Genomic DNA, 20,678 nt, shown 5'->3' on the forward strand with positions numbered 1-20,678 from the left:
GCAAAAGATACTACCTCTCATAAAGATCACTCTTCAATACTAAAATTTATTTCAGGAGCAATGGGCGCAATCGAAAAACAGATTACAAACATTGAGGAAAGGATTTTAACTCAGAAATGCCCATCGGGATCTTCACCTAATCCTAACAATCCTCTTTCGCTAGCATCAATCTCCTCAAAATCGACAAAGTTGTTGGAAAGTGAGACTCAAATAAAAGGTTCAAATTGATGTATCCATCATCTAAATGAGTCTATTTCAGAGGTTGACGAGCATTCACCTTCACCCAAACGCACAAGGAAGCCTAAACTAGTTAGAAAGGGCAGAGTCTCCAGTCAAGAGCCATCAGCCATGAACAGACATAGCAATTTTGGAGTTCAACCCACGGAACAAGTTCAAATTGATTTTGACAACATAAAATCTGTCCAGAAGCCTAAACAATCTATAGCCAAAGCAAAAACTAACACCTTAGACACTATCAATCCTTTGGAACATCTAGTTAGGTCATCCTGTGAGTTAATGATAAAGCGTCTAACTCAAGTGGAGGAAAACGTGGAGTCAATACTCAACTTATGAAGGCTCAGTCTTTAGGTCCAACACCTGTTATTTCTCAGCAGTGTGGTGACATAGACTTAACCCAACATTTAAACTCTCCTAAAGAGTGTCAATATTCATTAAATATTCCTCGGGTTAACCAAGACACGCAGATCTTTGCATCCCACCAATCAGTACTAGAAGTGTCCAACAATCAAAATTTAATACAAATGGTTCGGTTCCACAGAATAGACTGAAACTTCCCTTGGATATTTCACCAACATTGAGAGATACACTGGACCTTCCTCCTGCTGTAACCCCCTATGTGGTAGTTCTTGCAAATGTCCCTACCCTACCTGCGGAAAATAGGGAAACATGGACAGCACTGAGAAATAAATCCTTGAATTGGATAGGGACCCGTATGAAACCTGGTATGACAGATTCACTTTTTGAAGACATTAAAATGGTTAGAAGGGTAAAATGGGTGGGCAGGAACCACAAAATACTAAGAGGTGACTGTGTGTTACTTTCGTTTAAAACCCCCAAATTGGTTGAAGACATTCTGAGAAATTTAAGCTTGCGACAGATCTCCGACCATTGCATTTCACTGCTCCCTTTAGGCTTCTTTTACAACTTTAATGCAAGGCATGACCAACCTAGCACAATCTCTGCAAAACAACATAGTAGACCTGAAAGAAATTACATGGTTCCTATTAAGAACAGATTTGATGAGCTTCCCCTGGAAGAAGTTGATTGACGGCCAACAGATCAGGTTGCAGGCAGGATAAGGCCCATATTGATGAGCACTGCACCTGATCTATTGAAGGGTGGTGACGGCCTGGTGGGGAGTATAGGAGACAATAGGATGGTAATGGAAATATTACACAGACAGGATGTTATCGATGAAACTCCAATAGGTGGAGTTCCTGTTCACCTGGCCATTTCTACATCAACTCCCATACCTCACATAGAGATGGAGACTAACACCTCCACATCAACAAGGAAAGTAACACAACGTGTACTTTCAGGATTGGGCCTAAACATATTGGGAGGCAATCTTTTATTCTGGAACGTGGCAGGTCTGCGTACTAAAATCGAGAATGAGGATTGGCTAGAATTTTTAAGATCCTTTTCTTGTGTATGTTTACAAGATACTTGGTCCGTGGATCCCATTCACATAAATGGTTTTAGGACATTTCACACCCCTGCAGTTCCTTGTTCACGGGGCAGGGCGAAAGGCGGATTGTGCACATTTATCTCCAATAAGTTTGATTTGATAAAGGGTATTAATTCAATTTCTAACACGTTCTATCAATTGATACTATGTAAATTAAAAAATAAAGCACAATTGTTGATTATTAATTTTTATAATAATGCCCCCCAACAAATAGTCTTACCCACACTTAAGCTATTGCAGGAAGACCTGGATTGTGTATGTAATTCCTCACATAAAGAGACCTTCATCGTGTGGGGGGGCGATTTTAATACTCACCTGTATTCTCAAATAGACGAGAAATCCTGTTCCTTTGGTATAGGCGGAGATGATGACTTATTTCATTTTACACATAAACACCATAGTAATTTGCTGAACAATGTATTATTTAAATTTGACTTCCTTTTTTGCAATGGTTTAAATGACAGTAATTCACAGTTAAAACCTACCTTTAACGGTAGATGTGCCAACACAACAATTGATTTTATATTAGTGTCTAATAATTTTGTTTTTTGCACATCTGAGTATAAAATACATGACATTGCGCTTAGCGACCACTATCCTCAAAGTCTAAGCCTTGTACTACCTCAAGCTATAAATAAACATAAGGGACTAGCAGAGAAGGTAGTGAATATTGAACTGGGTGCAAGAAATGGTTATTCCATTCGGTGGTCACAGATCGAACCAATAGGTTTTATGAAACAGCTGTTGAACAACTACACTAATGAGTTTGAAATTTGCCTTTCAGATAACACTAGATCACACGAGTGCATTAAAGCATTCACTGCAATCACTACTGGAATCAAACAGTATCTCACAGTAAGCACGGGTAAATCTAGATCACGGGGAGACAAAGGGTGGTTTGATACCGAATGTACACAGGCCCATAAGAGACTTAAACAGTACCTACACAGTCAAAACCCTGATGAACATGAAATTACTACTCTCAGACAAGAGTATAAAAAGGCTATAAAAAATAGGAAACAGAACTTAAAAAATGAGGTGTGGCATTCTCTTTACGACGCAGGTATCCAGAATGACAACGCCAAATTTTGGCGGATAGTGAACTCCCCCCCTCCTGTGTGATGGAATGCCACCAACTATTGAAATAGCCATCACGGAAGAGGAGTGGGTTACCTATTTTTCCAGAATATACTCCTCAAAAAACCTAGTCCTAGACACAAACGTCCATAGATTGGATTTTCAGCCTATCACTCCACCATTCAGTTTAAATGAGGTCATTGATGTTATCAATGCCAGTAAGAGTGGGAAAGCACCAGACCCAGATGGAGTCCCAATCGATATTTATAAGTCCAATGTTTTACTATGGGGCCCTTTATTGACACAGGTCCTACGAGCCTGTTGTGCCACAGCCTTTATCCCAACCTGGGCAGAGTCCATTAATGTCCCAATATTTAAAAAAGGAGATCACCAAAATCCAGCATGTTATCGACCAATTTCCCTGCTTGACACCCTTGCGAAGATTGCTGGACTCATTGTCCTAAATAGGTTGCGGGAATGGACAGAAGCTAATAATATTCTTTCGGACCTACAATATGGCTTCAGGGCAGGGATAGGAGCTGTGGAACAGGCCGTGAATTTAGATATTATAATTGGTAAATACACGAAGGCCAAGCCAGGAGCCTTACATCTTGTATTTGTGGACTTGACTTTGGCGTTTGACTGTGTAATCCACAGCAAACTTTGGTCCATCTTTCTGGATATGGGGGTAGAAACTACAATAGTTCAATTCATCAGGGAATTATACTCTGGAGCTAATGCCAGGGTGCATTATGGGTCCCAGGGGGAGTGCACTTCAGCCTTTCCCATAAAGCGGGGGGTACGTCAAGGCTGTGTTTTAGCTCCTCTATTGTTCGCCTTATATATTAATAAATTAGAGGATGCTCTATCTACTGCTTGTACTAGATGTAGAGATCTCCCACAAGTTGGTTCCCGAAAGATTCCAGCACTTATGTATGCAGACGATGCTGTCTTGATGGCACGTACCCCAGTAGCCTTGCAGCGACTGCTGACAACTTTTGATAATTACATGGAAGACTTAGTTCTTAGAATTAATCACTCTAAAACTTTCTCAATGACCTGTGGCACAAAATCTGTAAAAAAATCCCAAGCATTTTTAAAGGTGTTAAACTAGATGACATAGAAACCTTTTCAGGCATTATGTATGATAATAAAGGTACTTGGCCGGAAGCCATTAGGTCTAGGAGACTACTATTTATGAAAACTATTATGGCTGTAAAAAACTTTTCCAAAAAGGTTGGTAGGACGACCCCTAAAGACATGACAGCAATTTATAATGCAAAATGTGTTTCTGTTGCATTGTACGGGGCAGACCTCTGGGGATCTAGGAAATGTAATGCCCTACAGCTAGCTGAAAATGGCTTTCTAAAGTCCATCTTAAGTGTGCCAAAATCTACTTCAACCTTGGTGTGCCATTCAGAAATGGGGGTAACATACATTACAGACTTAATAAGCATGCAACCAATTTTACTCTGGCACAAAGTATGGACCTCTGATTTTGCTAGCTTGAATAGGGCCATTATAGAAGATGCTCAATTATTAAGCCACTCGCTGCAAATTCCATGGCTGAATTATATAAAGAACTTTCTTACGGACCTGGGCCACCCTGAGCTATATTTCACTCCAGAAAAAATTTAAACATTCTCTAGGAAAGATCTGAAAAACATTTGTCTTACCTACCTAGCTGACTCGAGGTGGGCCATTGAGTCAAAGAAATCTAGTGTAAGGAGGAACCTCTTGTTGCAGCAATTAGATGGCATGGAACCATATTTAAAATATGTACTGAACCCTGGGCATCGATATGTCCTCACACGCCTTAGACTAGAGACATTTCATCGTCTCGTCAGTTTTCCGCTTACCAACGACTGGACCCCAGTTCTGGAAAACTGCCCTTGTGATTCAGAGTCAGACCAAAGTGCAATGCATATAGTTTTTTTTGTGCAAATTTTATTCTGATCTAAGGAAAGTGTTTGTGACTCCACTTTTAAGTTCCATGCATTTTAAACAATGCCACCCAGCATTTATTTATCTGCTGCCCCTTCCATCAATCATAATATGTAATGGATTAGCTTTATATTTATGTGCAGTAATTAAGTAAGGCTAGATCATATCTCTAGGCAAATCATGGAGATCTTTTACTTTTATATGTTTATAGTCTGGATAACAGTTCTTGTTTTTTAAATACATTGTTTTATTCATTTTATACTGTTTTCCAGAAGAATAACTGGACTTAGTTTTTCGTAATTAATTTTAATATGTGGTGTCAATTGTTGCATGTCTTGATTCATTTTAGCTATTTATTTTATGTGGTTGTTGATTGGTGTTATTTGTATGCATTACCTGCTTTTATGATTGTGAGATACAATCGAATAAAGTAATTTGATGATGATGATGACTGAACATTAGACCTGGTGGAGCTCCCCAAGCTGACTCTTAGTTCTGATTCTATGATTAGGAAGGAATGGGTAAAAAAAACCTTCCCTCCTTTCACTCTAGTTAGTAGGCTGATGTTTCCTGGCTACACACAAGTTGGCCGCAGTAGGTCGGCCACTCCCTATTATTCTCATTGAGGGCTGTTGTATGCACTGATAAACAACCCAAAGAACCTGAAGACCAATGGGAATGTTAGTTGCTTATTTAGGCTGAGTGAGGTTGTTCGGCCACCCTGGGTTTGGAAGTTGGGAGTGTTGTTTTTCTTTTTTTCACAGCTTTGCAGAAAGATCCTAGCTAGCTCCAAATGTTTCCCATCCCCTGTGCCAACAAACTGGGAGAGAGTGTCTTTGAATCCACTGACCCTTCCCTTACAGAGCTGCCACTATGGCTAAATTGTGCCTCATAACATGGAACATTCGTGTTATGCGGACAATGTGCAAAAGATATGCACTACAACAATACATTAAGAGACGGGATACCCAAATAGAGTTTATTCAGGAAATACACATATAAAAGGAAAGACGCATGCCTACAAAAGAGCTGGCACAGTCAATGCTACAACACTACATATTCTGGCTTCGCTAGAGGGGCACTTATATGGGTAAGGCCCTAAGTGCCCTTCAGATGCGTGGCCACGCAGATAGACCCCGATGGCCGCTATGTCCTGGTGGAGGAGCAGGATGGTAGACTTCCTCTTGTTAGGATGCATATTAGCACCAAAAGTGGCACAATAGTCCTTTTCAGTGTGCCTCTTAGTTATTCTGACAAGATGGGTGTACATACCTTGGATCATTGGTGGGGACTTTAACTGAATCTTGCACCCGCACCTTGACCACTCACATTCCCCCCTGCCTGACTCCATTGTGGTGGCCGCTACCACAAGCCTGTTGCAATGGCTCACACATTGATCCTTGATGGACAGCTGGTGCATCCTAAACCCAGATGCCAGTGAGCATTCTTATTATTCTCAGCCACATGACCTGAACATGCGCCTGGATCGCATTCTTTGTCATTGAGCAATTTAATTACAGCTCATGAGAACTGAGAATCTGGGGAGGACCCTATCGGACCATAACCCACTACAGCGCCACCTGACATACAGGGGCGCTGCGTCCTATAGTCCTTACATGGTGATTGCAGCCCGCCATATTGGAGGATTTGGTATTCTGGGACCCGATGAACACCGCTCTATCCAATTACTTGACAGAAAACTGGGATGCTGCTACCTCTACACTGAAGGAGTAGGAGGCCATGAAAGTGATACTGTGGGCCATTGTATACTCGCAGTGGTGTGTCCGAGAGCTGAACAGCACTGGGACCTGGTCTGGGTGGAGGCTTCCCTGGGGACTCTGGAGGTGGCGGCATTGGCACAAGCAAAGATGCACGCTGAAGAGTGCAAGTCCAGCCGGTTGTTGAGAAGTGCTACACTGACCATTCCTGTCACTATGATGTGAGTATCCCTGACATAACTGGTCACTAGCATTAGTCAAGAGGACATACATGCAGCATTCACCGCCCATTATGCTGCACTTTATGACCCCACCCCCAGGTGTATCATAAAATCCCAATCCAGGAGTTACCCAGCGAGGTCACATTACCCGTTATTGAGCCAACAAAGAGAGAGGAGCCAAACACCCCTATTGCAGAACAGGAGATCAGGAGAGTTATTTGAGGTGCAGCCACAAGTAAGTCCGTATGCTTGGCTGGATTACCCATCACATTTTATAGGGCATACAAAGGCCTATTGCCCCCAAATTGCTAGAGCTAACCCAGCAGCTGTGACAGAGGGGCAGCTCCCACTGAGGCTTTGTGAGGCACTGCTGGTCTCACTCCTGAAGCTTCTCAGGGACCCCATGGAGTTGGCAACATACCAACCCCTGTCCATGCTCAGAACTGACTACAAAATACTAAGCATCATCATTGCAGCAAGGTTGCTCAAGCATCCCTCCCACCTCGTCCATCCAGACCAAAATGGTTTTATTCCAGGCAGATCCACCATGCTTAATATTTCTCGACTCCACCAAATACTAGCGATGGCTTCCATCCAATGGCCTTCTGCAACATTCGTAGTGTTGGACCTAGAGAAGGCATTCAACACCTTTAACTTCTATGAGCATAGATGGCAAGTTGCAGAGACTCATAAGGATCTGCTATTCGGAGTCAACGGCACAGGTGAAAATAAGGCAGTGTCTTGGCTCCCTTTCCTGTATGCAGGGGTAGATGACAAAAGTGTCCTTTCACCCAGCTCCTGTTTACTTTTGTGATGAAGCCACTTGCGTGAAGGCCTAGACAACAGGGCCAAGCATGAGACATACAGTTGGAGGGGGTATTGGAAGTCATCTCCTTATAAGTGGAACACATTCCAATACATGTCCAGCAGTTACTGAGATAATCGACATACTGTTGGCGTTGTGGGTTGCCTCAAGACTAGAGGTGAACTGGTCAAAGACTTCCCTGTTCCTGTTACCCCAGGAGCGCCCACCACAATAATTTGCAGTGGGCGTGCACCCCCTTCGCTGGGAGCCACACACCTTTGGATACTTGGGCATTAATATTTATCATACCTCCTAGGATCTTATAGATCGCATCCTTACGAGACCCTTTGCCTCCCTCCACCCCCAATTGGCATTCTGGAATACGCTACAGCTCTCAGTGCAAGGAGGGTTGTCACTGTCAAAAATGGTGATACTTCCCGGCCTGCTGTACTACTTCCATAATTTCCCAGTGAGCTTACCCCAGAGTACCTTTCGCACTCAACATACCTTGTTGGGTGTTTCCTTTGGAATAAGGATAGATGCAGAGTATCATTGTATAAGATGCAACTGCCACTGGAGAAAGGGGGCCTTGGTCCCCCAAACATCAAGCATTTTTATCTAACAGCACAGTTACAGTGGCCCGCTTGCTGGATGGTGGGGCAGTATGTGGGAAAACTTGGTATGCCCTCTTAGAACTGGTCACAACAGGTGGTGCAGGAGGCCTTCTTGCAAGAAGGGGTGACCCCACCGGGGGCCAACGGCTCACTGCACGTTACCAATGGCAGCTTCCCTAGGAGTTTGAACCTTACGCCGACTATGCCCTTATATGGGCCTGGGATTCAACTTGGATCCATCTGAAACAGTTTAAAGCCTGGATCGGGACAAAAGGGTTGACAACATGGGAGGCATGGGAGGCAGCCAGCGTGCAGACTCTGGGTGATTTCTTTCATGGAGGTGCATTAGTCCCCTTTGAACAACTAAAAGACAAGGACCTCCAAGCAGGACATTTCCTAGATCACGGCCAGTTGGTGGCCGAACTGGGCCAGCTGTGGCAAATCATCGACACAGAATCTGATCATCACCCACTCATACACATCTTGCAGACCATAGGCAAGGGCCACTACCTGAACACGTGGCAAATGCGTGCCCTCTTGCACACTTTGCAAGACCCCCTATTGGCAACCCGCAGGAGTTGGGAGAGGTACATAGGTTGGGAACTGACACAGTAGGAATGGGATAGGGTGCTCCTCCACCCACACAAAATTTCCCCCAACACTAAGTTTCAATACATACAACACAACATTCTACACGGGGCTTATATCACCCCGGTGAGACTCCATACAATATTCAGATCTGCCTTGACTTGTATGCGGAGTAGTGAGACTGATGCCAATATGGCACATATGTTCTGAAACTGTTCCATGGCCAGAAACCTGTGGCGTGAGGTCACGGATGCACTAGCTGACATAACAGGACATAAGACCTCAACCACATGACGAGTGGCATTATAGGGATTTTTAGACATAGGAAAGCAGGAAGCGCTACATACCACTTCATAGATCTGACAATGCTGATGGCCCATAGGCTGATTGGTATGCACTAGGAGGCTGACACACTGTCTGGATTGAGTCACTGACACACACCAACACTTGAGCTGGGTCTGATGGCTTTGTGGACTAATGTGTCCTCTGTAGGGGCTTGTGTTTGACCTCATGGTCACAGTTTCAAATACTGACGGGTCCACTCAGCCTTCCATCCTTCTGAGGTTGATAAAATGAGTACCATTGAGTTAGTTAACAATAAACATCTGTTATTTAGCGCCAAGATGCCTACTGGTGAACGTGTAAGACACCCATAGAAGCAGATTGAGAAAGCTTACTAGGAGACTTGCAAGCACCTTGGGAGGAACTATCTGTGCAGAACTGAGGCATTTACCCTGCTGACACAGAGAGCCTTGCACAGTACAACTCCTCCCCCACATCTGTTAGCTCATTCTAATGACAGAACGGAAAGCGCACATCGGTTGCGGAGTGTGGGGATATTTTTTTCCTGGAGTTATGATTACCTGAAAAAAGGGATGCGCTACCGGGTGAATGAATTACAGGACAGGAGGGACCACTTCCTTAACTTTAGATCCTCTTGAATAAGACTGATGCTGAAATGGCTTATTGTTTAATATGTTCTAGCTTTATAACTCAATGAACCAGCAACTGCTGATAAACCAGTAGTACAATATATGTAGAGTGATTATGGTGGGATTACGATGCCCTCACATGTGTAAAAGGTCAGCGCAACTGATTTGCAAACTGTATCAAGGATGCTATGAAACTCAATAAAAATAGTTTTAAAAAGTTGAGGGTACTGAAATACAGGATAAGTCAATCAAACAATTGTTGTTCAGTGGGTTGGAGAACAATTGAAATTGTGAGAAATTTCAGTGAAATGAGGGATCAGCTGAGCGTTTCTGAGATTGATGGTACCCCTACCATACAACATAAGGATATTGCAAGTCATCGAGGAGTTCCATAGAGGAATAAGGCTGAAGAGCTGAGTACCTTTATAAAGTTATGGTATTCTGGGGGGACCTGCAATATCCTCATCATGAACTTTATTCCTTATGGTACATGATCACATCATCAGCTTTTCCACAAACCACTTAAATCCTTGGTGCTTAGCTCTTTCATATGAAAAAGAGGGTATGTTTACAAACATGAAAATCAAAAATGTAATATCTAATACTAAATTAAACATGTCAGAAAAACGGTTAGATTTTTGTTGCAAAAATATTAGAATCAGTTTCATACAAGTCTTTAAAAAAAAAAGATGCAGTAGTTTGGGATGTGTAGAAACATACAGAAACGTTTCTATAATTACCTAGGGAGTGGTGCACAAAATGAACAAGTTGTCATATATATGCCATTTCTGTTTATCACTGTACAGCTAGAACAACAAAGCAGAAGAAAGAAAAGCCATGTTTTTTCATTCTTTAAACAGCTGATTTCATTATACTCCGAGACTTGACCTGCATTTCCCCTCCACTGCTGGCTCTGGCATGAGGCATTGTGGTATCAGAAGGTATTACATTTGTGCTGCTACAACATTTCTTTATAATAGATGGCTGGATATGTCACAATTCACCTATTTTAAAGAACTTTGAGACCATTTTTTAAACAAGGGTTGCAGAATACCATGTATTATTACGGTATAACTGTGGCTGATTTAAAGCAGTGAGGTTTGGCAAGAGAGATAGGAGAATGGCTGTAAAGAGTGGCTAGATTGGGTATGACAGAGGAGAGAGACAGAGGTTTGAAACCTATGGGAGTGAAAGGGTCATAGGGAGCACCAGATGGGGCAGTCTCTCTTGAGGTTGTAGGCAAAATGCACAGTGGCTATATGTGGAAAGGTGGAAGTAGGCAGGCTGCAAGGGATGATGGATGTATGGGTATGGCAGGTTTAGAAGGAGAGAGCCAAGTGTGTGTTTTTATGAGGGTGATTCAGGAATAGAAACAATTATTATTAAGGTAGAAAGGGCTGGAGTGTTGCAGAGTGAAAATAGCCCATTCAGGCCTGACTTCCAGAAAAAAAAAATAATAAGGTAATGGAACTAACAATGTTTTCCAGTGGTGAGAACAGGTGTGAGGAGACTGGTGGTCTATTTATACTCATCAAGATGATTGGGGGTTCAGGATTTCCATTGTCAGTGGAGAAAAATGCATTGTGTTTTTAGACAAGGCTGAGTGAAATTGATCCAGGGGTTTGGGTGGGAGACAAGAGAGCGAAATTATGCATGGGTAATGAGATTTCAATAACGAGGGGAAAGCATAATGGAACAAGACCTTTAAAACTGAGGACTGGAGTGGGAACTGATCAGGGAGGCCTTCACTGTTAGCTTTCTCATTGCAAATAAAACATTTACATTTTCAATATGCTGGGTGTATGAATATTTTTTCTTTTTTTACACATATTGAAAACTATCTTGCAATTCACAAATAAAGACCTTCACTCTAGTACTTTCGAATTAAAGGCCCAGTTTTGAGAATGCTTGAAGCAATGATACAAAAAAAGAACTATCCCAAAGTCACCAATACAACTCTCTGGGAGACAAAGAGTGATATAAATGTGTACTTTGGGACTCCTGTGGAGGTGCAGCTTTACTCCTCGTAGCCTCAAGTCCCAGGTCAAACTGTTGGTGGTGCCCATGCCCTTTCCGAGGCAACACAGAGAAAAATATCAAAATATTCAGGTGTCCCAGAGAATTCTTTGGTGCTCTTTTAGACCTGAGGCTATACATGCTCTATAAGTTGCCTCATGTCACAAAAAGAATTGGTTTTAGAAGTTTTTGTATTGTTCAGTGCATTTCCTTTTACTTAAGGTCAGGTACCCCTCCCTCCCTCCCATGAGGCACTCAGCATGTGGAGGTCCAGGGGACTGCAAAGGGAGCCCACCCCTGAGAAGCCGGACCAGCTCTCTACCCCGTGGACACCATTCTGTGTCAGTGTGGGAACAGGCATCTCTATTCTCCCATCAACACACTATATGGGCAGTTTACTCGTAGGCAGTATGTTACATGTTACCGCCAAAATAGGTAAAGTGAGCATAGGAGACTCACCACCTTTCTTCTGGGGCTCCCGTCTCCCCCATAAGCAAATGAGTAACGATCACAGTGGTGCTCTCTGCCTTTCATGGTCATTGGTCCCTGGGAACTGGGGTGTACTAGAGACAACTCACAAGTATGGAGGGCATCTACATACCTGCTCCTCCCCTTCTCAATTACTTCCACCCAACGTGGGTTCCTTTACCTTACCAGGGGTATTTTTGGAAAGTCGAGCAGCAGATACTACTCATCTCCTGGACGAACTTAGGGCCTCATTTACAAGAAAGTGATGCTGCGCTGCACCAAAGTTGGCAGCGCTACACTGTGTCACTTCAGAAATGCAGGGATGTGCCATATTTACGAAAATACGGCGCACCCCTGTGTTTCCTCTAGTGCTGGTGCTAAAATTAGCTGCCTGGCACCAACTCAGCACTCTTGCACCATAGTGCAAGACTGCCTTCATTGCAGGGAATGATTGTTTATGTGCATGAAGGGGTCCCTTCCTGCACATAAACAATCATTGATGGCATTTTGCTCTTTCTACGTGTGCAGCAGAATGCAGCACACATAGAAAAAACTAAAACGAAGAGAAATAAAAATATTTTTCCTTGTTGCGCCATGCTAATGCGACTCCTGGGGTGGGATTAGTTTTTGGCGGTGACTCAGATTTGTCGGGAATCGGGGGCAGCATCACCATTGCACGCCCCTTTCACGCTAAGTGATGCGTGTTGGGGGCCATAATTACAATGCAGCATTAAGCCTTGTCAATATGGCGTAGGCCATTGGGCCACCAGAGCATCATTAAAAGTGAAGCTCCAGTGGTGCACGGGCGTCATAAATGCAGCAGTTTTCAAGGCACAATACTCTCTATGCCCTCACTCATCCAGTCCCATAGTATCCAGTGCCACTGAAAGGGCACCTGCGAGGCAGTAGAAGTGAGGAAGCATCCCTCTGATGAGAGCTACCTCTCTGCATGTCAGGGTCCTCCAGCAGGTACACCCTTGGACTGCCCCACAGAGGAACTAATGGGGCCAGTGCTACTGGTAATGGAGCATGGAATCCACCAAGTCCCATATTATTCTAAGTCCAGGGTTCTGCAGCACTTAAGACAGGGGTATGGTCATCTTTAGGGTCCTGAAAAATCCATTTTCACTCTCCCTTTCCCTCCCCTATTCAGTGGCTTGAAGTGGGGGCAAAAGGTTCCAGAAGATAGACACCTCTATCTAATCTTAGGGTAACACACCATCACTCCACCTCTCTTCCAACCATCCTACACAGCATTTGAAACTTGAAATGGCATGAAACAACACCGCTAACTGTCACAGCTGTCTGGCTCCTTTGCTCCAAAACATCAATGGAAAACCCTCCTGTGATTATCTCCAGAGGTGTGGCCTTCTCCCCTTTGTTCCCCTTGGGCTGAGGTTTAGAGCCTGGTGCAGTATTAAAAGAAATCAGCACAAGCAGATTTCGGTCCCACCCTTTTCTTTCCAAAGAACAAGCCCAATCACAGTTAAATTGCTTCACTATGTGGTGAGATCTCTGATTTTCTAGCTGGCCAGCACTGTAATTAACTTGGCCCAATACGCGGAGCAAAAAGTCAGGAATCTCATTACAAGCTAATTCAGAGAAATATGTCAAATCCTCAAGCACCAGAAGGAGTGCAGATGTGACAAAAGTGACACTAAATCTACCATAGAATTGGTCGCCACACAGTTTTCTGGGCCTAACTATACGAATACTAACTGCACTTTGGCACAGATTTTGCTCATAATGTATAATACAAGAAAGCGCATACACTTTCAGTGAAGCACTACAAACTTATAATATGATTGCCCACTAGCATTATAAGGCCTGCACAAGGTTAGCACCAATCCCTCAAGGGTCCCATATGCCACGGGCTACTTGTGTGCAGATGCTAAGCTGGGCTAGACAGGAATCCCATTTTCTCATGCCACACATGAGTGCACACAGGTGTGTGTCCACGTGTTTATGAGCAGCCGTCTCAGAGCCTCTTACTGGAGCTGCACAGCAGCAGACCTTTACTCAAAAGGAAGACACTGGCAACTAGTATACTCAAATCATTTTAACAAAGTTTACAGTGGTAAACCCTATCAGAGAGTCTCACTTACAATAAAAGCAAAACAAAATTGGCAGTCAAAAATAAAAAATCCAAGGCGTTAAATAAGTCGAACCTAATATCCCTCGAGCCACTTTTAGAATTTGGAATCTATCGAAAAGATTGTAATTAGGTTGGTTTTCAAGCATGATCACTCTACCAATGGATTTCAAAGAAGTTCACTGCTATAAAGTTGTCTCACTATCACTTAGATTTTAATTGGCCCTGCGATCAAATGATAGAGCGATTGCCACCAATGATCTTGATGTCAACTTTCTGGCATTACTCCCAAAATTACAATAGTTCCCTAAGAAACCACAAGGGCTGGTCTGCAGAGTTGGATTTGCCATTCTGAAAAGTAGTATTTTCCTGGTTGGCTGCAGACTTGGGGCTGCTTTCAGAGCTGGCTGAGGTGCAATGGGCCAACCATGACCTCATGACTCCACTCTGGTCATAGCTTCGTATAGTGTGGGATAGTTTACAAAATGCTGGCCTAGGTAGATTTTCATTTCCAGTCCTGCCCTGATGGCCTAGTGAATTTTTCTGATCCTTATCAGTAAATGAGTATGGGCACCACAAGTACTACACTCTAATTCCATGACTTCCAGATACTGTGGCTCAACAGTCTGGCAAATCAAGGAATTCATCCAGAAGTTGAGGTTTCCTTGATTTCAAGTGGATGACGTCGAAAGGAAAAGTCAGACACGGGAGCAATCATCAGTTCAGTACGAATTCTGGCAAGAATTCAAATCAAATCCAAAAACATTTATTAATCAGCTAACTTGCAGAAACCCAGGCATTTACTCCTCATTCTGGATTAGTGTGCAGTTGGAAGACTGATGTGTGGTCTGCTAGCAATGTTTAGGAAATCTACAGTTTGGGATTTGACAAGCAACTCCTGACATATGTTCACTGAGATTATTAGGATTCTTAAATTAACAAACTATCAAACAGTAAATCACTCTACATTTACCAGTCTCCGCCTTTTACAGTAAGGTGGTTAAGGATGTAACGAAATCTACTACCTACAACAACTCATCTGAACTCCACCAAAATACAACTTAAGAAATAGTTTTTAAATACCCCAGATTAGTACTTTGACTTTCCAATACGAAACGTTGTGGTTAGAAAATGATTCACCCCTTGACTGAAAATGCAACAGAAAAAATAATAATTCTCTAGCACCTTCTAATTTCCCATTTGTGGTTTTAATTCGTAGTTAAGCTTTTACATTTTAAATGGCTCAGATTTCTGTGTTTAATGTGTGCAATTATTAATTTAAAGGGTTTGGGTCAACCTCCTTTAGGTATTGATTTATTTTGCCTTGGAATCTTCAACACTGGCAGGCAACGTTGTCTATCACATCGTGGATCAGCACTTGAGTATTTTGGTTTTACTGTCATACTACTGGCTGTTTAGGTGTCTCGTTTTGCATCTGTTGAAATGTTCGAGTGACAGGTTTACAGTCAGCACGAGAGTGGTAGCACTCACAAGTTTGCACTGACAAACGCAGGAGATGAGGGTCGTTTTATTTTCAGCATAATCTGTTTTAAAATGTTTTTGTGAGTAGCCTCTCCTCAGCATTGCCAAGTTGCTCACCAACTGATAGCAAAAATATGGTTGCCTTCTTGGAATGTTGTTCTACATATTATCATACATATTAGGGGCCTGATTACGAGCTTGTCAGTGTGTGGACTGCCATTGTGGTGGTGGCGGTCCAACCGCCATTGGCTTGGACCGATGCAGTCCCACTGGCACAGCCAGGCAGCACAGACATCCGAGATGGCAAGGTATGGCCAATTAGGCCGTTAGGCACATGCCCCTAAAACACCATTTGCAAAAGAACTGACCCTTCATGTAACTCAGAGTCAATCATTAGTAGAGCCAAGTGGCATGCCAATCTACCAAATGTGTAAATGCAAGTCCAGAAAGCAAATACAACAGCAACAGCATGGGTCACACATGCAGATGAAGTAGCTGCAAGGTACACACATGAAAATGGACAAATGGTCAGTCAAATGTAAAGGAGGTAGCACAATTGATCACATTCCATGTGTGGACAAACAAAACTCTAGCTTGCATACATGAGATGAATGTCCAAGCGACATCAGGGGGACAAATTTAACACAATACATGTTGACATTGGCCAAGCCAAGATGATTTATTTACCATTTCAAACAAAACACAATGCAAGGACACCCCAACTGTATTGTGTTAGAAAATGGGTCTCTAGTTGGCAGAGGTATGCACCCTGTCTAAGTAGGGACCACAATCTTAGTCAGGGTAAGTCATAACACAATACAAATTATCCTGTGCTCATCCTCTGGTAACTTGGCACAGAGCAAGCAGGCTTAACTTAGAAGGCAATGTGTAAAGTATTTGTGCAATAACTCATACAGTAACACAGTTAAAACATCACAAAAAGTATGCCACACCAATTTAGAAAAATAGGTAATATTTATCTGAATAAAATAGGATAAAAATGACATAAATCCAATATGTACAAGTCGAGTTATCACTTTTTAAAGATTTAAATGTGTCTCAATCCTTAAGAATCAGTTTTTATATCCCTTTAACACACAGTCCTTGGGATGCATAAAAAATAACGACCCACAGGGGCCGCAGAAGAGGAGATGCGTTGAAAAATAAGGTGCTGCATCTGATTTTCCAGCGCAGCACAGACAATGCGTTGTTTCTTTCCATGCTCTAAGGTGATGCGTTGATTTCCAGGAGTGCAGCCTTGGTTCCTCACTGTGAAGCAGAGATATTTTGACACCCAGGGATGATGCAATGAAAATCCTTGATGTTCTGGTAGAAGGAGCAGGCACTGCGTCGATCCGGTAGGCAAGGCAGTGTTTTCTTTCACCCTGAGGCAGACGCTGCATCGATTTCTGCAGGTGTTGCGTCGATTTTCTGACGCATGGGGATTTTCTTCTCTGGGGTGAAGTCGTTGTGGCCCTGAGACTTCAGAATGGGAGGCAAGCTCAATCCCAGCCATTGAAGAGCACTTGTGGGGAAGGCAGAGTCCTGTAGCAGAGTCAGAGGCCAGTATGCAGCAGAGCAACAGGCAGGACAGCCGTCCCTCTCAACAAAGCAGTCCTGAGGAGTCCTTTGGGCAGCCAGGCTGTCCCTCTGACAGAGTCCACGTGTAGATCCAGAAGTGTCTGATTTGATGGGGGTGACAGATCCAGCATATATACCAAAAGGTGCCTTTGAAGTGGGCGAACCTTCAGAGTGGTTTTGAAATGCACAAGTTCCCCTTTCAGCCCAGTCCTGAGTGTCAGGATCCCTGTGGGGGGTTGTCACTCCTTTGTGTGGGGGCAGGCCACCCTGCCTCTGAAGTGTAAGAGAGAGTACTCCAACCTTCCTGCACAGGAAGACCCACTCAGTATGTAGATGTGACTGAGCGTCGTGTGTTTATGACTGTCTGGGTGGAATGCACAAGGGGAGGTGTCAACCAGCACAGACCCGACGTGAATTAGAGACAGGCTATAAGGCACAAATGAGAGTAAGTGCAGAGAAATTCCAACTTTCTAAAAGTGTCATTTCTAAAATAGTAATATTAAATCCAACTTCACCAGTAAGCAGGATTTTCAGTTACCATTCTGGCCATACTAAACATGACAGGACTTCCTTTCAGATCAGAATCTCCCACTTAAAAGCATGAGGGCAGTTCTAATGCTAGTCTATGTCAGAAGGAGGCCTCACAGTAGTGGAAAATGAATCTGTGAGTTGTTCACTACCAGGACATGTAAAACAAAGAGGTACATGTCCTGCCTTTTACTTATAAAACACCCTGCCCATTGGATTACCTATGCCCTACCTTAGCAGTGACTTTTATGTGGAAAAAGAGGAGTTTAAGGCTTAGCAAGCACTTGAAGTGGAGGTAAAACTGCACACACAGGCCTTGCAATGCAGGCTTGAGACATGATTAAGGGGCTACTTATGTGGGTGCCACAATCAGTGCTGCAGGCTCACTAGTAGCATTTAATTTAAAGGCCCTGGGCACATGTAGTGCACTTTACTAGGGACTTACAGGCAGACAAATGTGCCAATTGGGTAGGAACTAATGTTGCCATTTTGAGGGGAGGGAGGACATGGTCATTATTGGTAAAGTGTGCAGAGTCCTAGAACGAGCAAAAACAGTGTCAGAGCAATGGAGGAAGGCAGGCGAAAAGCTGGGGGATGATCACCCTAAGGCTGTCAGGTCTAACAGATTACCACCCACAAATCCATACAGTGAACATCTACCCTTGACCGGGGTGACACTAGCACTGCCAAAAGAGTGAGATCTTGCCAACCACAGCAAATGGATCAGCTATCAGGATGAAACACACACAACTGTAGCCATACAATACAAATTATTCAGGAACATCAGAAAGGTAGAATAGTAATAGCAGGACAAAGATGTACCCAAAAACAACACCTAGAGTTTATTATAAGAAAAACAATTATGATCAAAGGCCATTGGTCAGTCCATAGCAAAGTCCATGCACAGCACTGTGCACCAGCTTGACTCTGATCACTGTCAGAGACCCTCTACAGGAAAGAGTATCAAGTGGGCATGCAGGCACCTGAGGGATCATTCTTGAGTGGGGTGGGTTCAGATTTGGAATGGGTGGGTTCGGGAGGTGTAGTCTTTAATTTTGGAGGGGTGTACTCCGTCTTAGAATGGGTGGTCTTCTCCTTTTGAGAGGTGGCTTTCTTTTTTGGGGTGAGAGGGGTATGGCTGCTTGCAGGAGGGGCAGGTGTGATGGGGGACTTGGATGTGGAAGGGATTGGTTGGGATGTGGGTGGGGTTATTTTGTTTTTTTGGAGGGTGTGGGGATCCAGGGATAATGCAAAGGTCAAAAAGGAAACCTTCTGCAGAAGGGGTTAGTGCTTGGGAGATTGAGGGAGTGCTAGTCTTGCCAACTGGTGCTGATGATGGTGGTCATGTCTGTGGAATGCTTTGGTTTGGGTGGTGTGTTTTGCTTGTGTGAGCATGGGCATTTGCATTATTCTCAGGTTCTATGAGGTGGAGGTGCTATTTAATGTGGGAGTGCTGGCTGTGTTTGTGGATGTTATGGAGGTGTCTGGGGGTATGGTGGAGGCTGTGGCTGTGTGTGTTTGTGTTGGGGTGGTGTCTGGGGGTATGGTGGATGTGGTGGCTGTGGGTGTTGGGTTGGTGTCTAAGGGTATGGTGTGAGAGGTGGCTGTGTCTGTGGGTGTTGAAGTGGTGTCTGGGGGTATGGTGTTTGTGGCGTTAGGGTCTGTGGGTGTTGAGGTGGTGTCTGGCGGTATGTTGGATATGGTGGATGTGCCAATCGGGTGTTGGGGTGGAGTCTGTGGGTATAGGGGTTGTGTTGTGTGGGTCAATGTTGGTGGGGTGCTATCTGTGGGAATTGTGGCTGTTGTGGTGTGTGTAAACTATAAATTCCTTCCAGTTACGCAACTATCTGCTGGAGCTGACTGCCCTGCACTTGGATGGCATTCAGAATGGCAGTCGGACCCACAGAGATACTACACAGGAGATCAATAGCCTCCTAACTCAGGGCAGCATGGGCAACAGGAACAGGGGGGGGGTGGGTGCCAGGGGTGAAGGAGACGCCCACCCTCTTGGATGACCGGTCAAAGGCAACTGGGTGGGGAGCAACAGGGAGGGTGGCAATGGAACTGGGAGTTGCAGATTATGATGGAACAGTAGCAACTCCTGATGGGTCCGGCACCAGTAGGGAGTGTCCACTGGAAGAAGAATCTGAAGATGATGGCATGGATCATGTGTCCTCCATGGCACTCACCTCACTCCGGGGTCTCTGGGTCTCTCCGTGTTGGTTGTCTAATGACTGGAGGTACCGTGGTCAGCTGCTTCCCCACTTGGTTCTGTTCTGTCTCCTCCACTTGCCTGGTATGATGCTGAAATTACAAAGACAATATGGGCACTACATGTTCCTGATCAAACTTGAACAACAGCTGTGATTAGCAAATATTATCATGATGTATAGTATCCCCAATTCACAAGCTCCAGCAAAGTGGCTTCAACATTTGCAATAGCATATGCATGCATGCTACATGAACTGTCAGAATTTGCCCACAGGAAATTAAGAGTAACAGGACCCATTGAACAAGTAAGATACCTTATCACTTTCAATGGTTTGCCTCATGTAGTATCCCTCAGTTAACTGTTGTCACAAAATAGTGGGACAATGCCAAATTCAATTCCACAGATACCACACAAGTTCATGCATACAGCTAGTCTTCATAAACACAATGCCACATCATGAAGAAATGATGGCCAAATAATCCAGCTATTTTCTAGAAGCCGGAAGAAGGTGACATGGAAACAACCATGCCACACTGGAAAAAATCAACAATGGTAACTTCACTATATGTACGTTCTCTAAATGGATTCATTCAGGTTGTACTAATGGTGCTTAGATAGATAACACATCTTGCACAGAAATCTACACTGGAGACAAATTGGGCAAAATGTCAGGGAGATTTGCCTAAAAAATC

At 43.8% G+C, this 20,678-nt stretch overlaps 1 long non-coding RNA gene across 1 annotated transcript in view; it reads right to left on the reverse strand.

The window, feature by feature from the left end:
• Positions 1 to 20,678, reverse strand: part of LOC138283351 (uncharacterized) — a 239,692-nt gene that overhangs the window by 125,167 nt on the left and 93,847 nt on the right. Inside the window, exon 2 of the long non-coding RNA XR_011201210.1 lies at positions 19,964 to 20,078. This is a non-coding gene — a long non-coding RNA (uncharacterized lncRNA). The remainder of the gene's footprint in view (positions 1 to 19,963; positions 20,079 to 20,678) is intronic.

This window comes from Pleurodeles waltl, chromosome 3_1, assembly GCF_031143425.1.
Source record: "Pleurodeles waltl isolate 20211129_DDA chromosome 3_1, aPleWal1.hap1.20221129, whole genome shotgun sequence".
In the NCBI taxonomy this organism is placed as follows: domain Eukaryota; kingdom Metazoa; phylum Chordata; class Amphibia; order Caudata; family Salamandridae; genus Pleurodeles; species Pleurodeles waltl.